The sequence below is a fragment of the Notechis scutatus genome, chromosome 16 (assembly GCF_049901735.1).
Source record: "Notechis scutatus isolate UNSWTSFEM ecotype Mainland chromosome 16, rNotScu1.2, whole genome shotgun sequence".
Taxonomy (NCBI): domain Eukaryota; kingdom Metazoa; phylum Chordata; class Lepidosauria; order Squamata; family Elapidae; genus Notechis; species Notechis scutatus.
In genome coordinates, this window is record NC_142024.1 from 8,378,927 (window position 1) to 8,383,046 (window position 4,120).

Here is a 4,120-nt window from a genome sequence, read left to right on the forward strand (position 1 = left end):
AGGTGACGTCACGCCGGGCGCGACAGGCAAGCCCCTTTGCCTCCTGGGAATTGAAGTCCGGCAGTTGTTTATAGTCGTTTTTTTCCCCCCCTCCTTTTTTAATTTGGGGATGAAGGAAAAGAACAGGGAACGGAGACTGTTTGAAAGGCCGTGTGTTTCCCTCTCCTTGGCTGGTGTTTTGCAGGGGATAGAGATCTACTCTGCACGTGCTCTGGGTTCAATCGTACTGAGTCCAATCTATATATATATAAAAGCGAAATACCGCTCACGCATCATCACAAAATCTCCAGAACCTGTAAAGCCTACAAATTTGAACTTTGGCACGTCTGTTCCACTTGGCTTCTAGGTGCTCACTAAGAAAGGATTTTTCCAAATGACCATCAGAGCATTAGTATTTCCTATATAATTATTATTAACATGCTCTGATGCTAAGGAGTTCTACTCCCCCTCCCCACCTGAGAAGAAATCTCTTCCAAATGCAAAACACAAGCAGAGGAGAGGAGTTTCCATTTCCGTTTTACTTTCACAGCAGCAAGCAGCTTTAGTACAGAACAGTTGAGCTAAGCCATGCCCAGGCTCCTTGCTGCCTCCTTGCTCACACAGCAAATACTGTTTCAGTTTCCAAACAGCCCTCGACTCTCTCACACACTGACAGGACGCTAGCCAGATGAATACCGATGGATGCTGATAGGCAGAGGCAGAATTTGTTTTCCCTTATCTTCCTCCCCAAAAACTAAGCCCGACCACATAGTATCGTAGCAAATCACGGGTATCAAGCTAGTTTTTAATAACTCAGCATCCCCCACTCCATTGAGGGCTCCAATTCCTTCCATTCAGTTCGCTGGGGATAATGGGGGAGAGGAGTCCAACTCTTCTGGAAACTGTCGTCTTCTTAATTTTGATTAAAGTAAATATTTTAAGGACGGCTACTAATATTAGTTTATATAAAAAAAACTAGGCATTTGCTTCTCCTCTGCACATATTTCCTGATATCCCCAGCAGGCCTCCCCCAAAATCCAAATTGATCCAGTCCTACCTAAATCCCAAAGGTACATTTTTTCCCCCAAGAGGCAACTGGATTTTCTGGTTTTTCTTTGAAGACGTTTTCATTTCTCATCCAAGAAGCTTTGACTGTATGGTTGGGAATGGAAGGATCTATACTCCTTGCAAACAGCTGGTCATTGGCATCTTTTTATGCACAGATAAACCTCCAAGTGGCCTCAACGGCTCTCTAAAAAGGATGCCAATGACCAGCTGTCTGCAAGGAGTATAGATCCTTCCATTCCTCACTATTCTGTCAGAGCTGAAGAAGCTTCTTGGATGAGAAGTGAAACGTCTTCAAAGGAAAAACCAGGAAGTCCCAGTTGCCTCCTGAGAAAGCACCTCTGGGAGGAACAGTGACTGGATGACTGAGAATCTCCACAGACAGCCCTACTTAAAGTCTGCTCAGATAACTCTATTGAATCCAGTAAGGCTTACTCCTGGGTAAAGCAGAAGCTTTAATGGGGCCCTGCTGCATCCAGCCCCATTAGCCTCTGCTAATTTCCAAATCCACACACAGAACAGTAAATATAATTTCTCTCCCAGTTATAAGTATATTTTTATATTAAATTGATTATATTATTTTCCTATTGCAATTTCACAAAACTTCATTAAGGCACACAAATTATAGTATTCATAGCCCAGCTCTGGCTTTTCAGCAAGACCCCATTTTATCGTGGGGCCCGGGGCAGAGGTGTGGTATTCAGCAGGTTCTGACCGGTTCTGGAGAACCGGTAGCGAAAATTTTGATTTGTTCGGAGAACCAGCAAATACCACCTTTGACTGGCCCATTTATTCTCTGCCTCCTGAGTCCCAGCTGATCGGCTGGGTCTTCCTTTGGTTGCCCTGCCCAGGAGAACGGAGCTGGAAAGCAGGTTAGTGGGGTGAGGGGAGGGAAGGGGGATTTTGCACTGTCCTTCTCCTGCCACGCCCACCAAGCCCCGCCCACAGAACCGGTAGTAAAAAAAAATGTGAATGCCACCAAATATTTACTTAACGACCTTCTGAGAAAAAAAGCAAGCAGGCAGGCTGGCTTTTGGCTTTTTAAAATAAAACTCTTTTTAATGTCAACGTCGAATGTACAAAAAAAATATATCTCCTAGCGAAATCTGTACAACTTATGCAGAAGAAGCAGGTGCCTGAAGAAAAGGGTGTGTGTGTGTGTGTGTGTGTGAGACTTTTAAATAAATACACAGATAGGAAGCTCTCTGCTTTGGCATTGGGGCCCTGGGCGCCTTTGGCATTCCTGAAAAAAAAAGAATGCTTGGCTTTGCTCCTCTTGCCTGGATTCCCTTAGAAATATAAAGCTAGGATGAACAAGGGATGCGATGAATTTTCTTTATTGTCCTCCTGAAAGAGTGTTGTGGCCTGTCGGCCCCTCCAGCAGCCGAATCAGGAGGAGGAGGAGGAGGAGGAGGAGGAGGAGGAGGAGGAGGAGGAGGAGGAGGAGGAGGAGGAGGAGGAGGAGGAGGAGGCGTGGGAGTCAGGGTCAGCATCAGGGCAACCTGAGAGCTCCGAGGGGGAAGAGGGAATGAAGCTGGCACAGAGAGAGAGAGAGAGAGAGAGAAAGAGACACAGCCTGTGCACAGAAGATGGGAAGAGAGCAAGGAAGGAGAAAGAAGGAAAGAGGGGAAGGAAGAAGGAAGGAGAAGGAAGGAAGGAAGGGAATGGAAAGGTGAAGAAAAAGAAGGGAAGATGGGAAGAGAGCAAGGAAGAAAAAAGGAGAAGGAAGAAGAAAGGAGAAGGAAGGAAGGAAGGAAGGAAGGAAGGAAGGAAGGAAGGAAGGAAGGAAGGAAGGAAGGAAGGAAGGAAGGAAGGAAGGAATGGAAAGAGCCGTCAGCCCTCAGATGGAGAGTCAACAGCCCCCAGGTCTGGAGGAGGCTGGTGAGGAAGAAGAGGAACAGCTGGGTCCAGTGCCTGACTGCGGATGTGCAGAAGGCAGAGGAGAGGAGAGCAGTGAAACTCTATGGGCCGGTCCTTGGGACGGAAGAGCCACTGCTGCTAGCAAAGCCCCATCCTAGCTCTGGAGATAAAAGGCAGGGGGCGGAGATGAATAGATTGTGGTAGACAACTATTCATCTCCCTGCCGGACAGACTTGTTACCTTGCGGTGAGAGAGAAAGTGTTTGCGGGGCTGCCGACGCTCCTAATGAAAGGAATCGTTTGAGGGGATTGGTTGTGTATGGGAAACTGAGTCAGAACAGGGATCCTATTCCCAAGTCTTTTGTAGCAACCAACCCCATGTGCCATGTCCACTTTCCAGTGATGGGTTTTTAAGAGGCTCTATTCCAGGGGGTGTCAAACTCAAGGCCTCCGGGCTAAACCCGGCCTGCAGGGTGCTTAGATCTAGCTCACGGGGCCACCCTGGAAGCAGCGAAGGACCGGCCCGCGATGCCTCTGCCCACGAAAACAGAACACGGCCTCCCATGCTCCGATTTCTCTGGCAGAGCTGCGGGAGGCTGTTGCAGGGCACAGGGAGGCCCGCAGGCGCGTGGGGGTGGTGGTGCCCCATTTCTGCTGGCAGACGGCTATTCAAACAAACTAAAAACAAAAAGAGAAATGTTTCATTTAAGTATCCAAGAAGGGACAGGAAAGGAGAAAGGGAGAAAGGAAAGACGAAGCAAAAAGAAGGGAGGATGGGAAGAGAGCAAGGAAGGAAAAGAAGAAAAAGGGGAAGGAAGGAAGAAGGAAGAAGGAAGAAAAGAAGGAAGATGGGAAGGAAGAAGGAAAAGAAGGAAGGAAGGAAGGAAGGAAGGAAGGAAGGAAGGAAGGAAGGAAGGAAGGAAGGAAGGAAGGAAGGAAGGAAGGAAGGAAGGAAGGAAGGAGGAAGGGAGGGAGGGAGGGAAGAAAGATGAAAAAGAAGGGAAGATGGGAAGAGAGCAAGGAAGGAAAAAGAAGGAAAGGGGAAGGAAGAAGGAAAGAAGGAAGGGAAGGAGGAAGAAGGAAGGAAGGAAGGAAAGGAAGGAAGAAAAGAAGGGAAGATGGGAAGGAAGGAAGGAAGGAAAGAGGGGAAGGAAGAAGGAAGAGAAGGAAGGAAGGAAGGAAGGAAGGAAGGAAGGAAGGAATGAAGAATGAAGAAA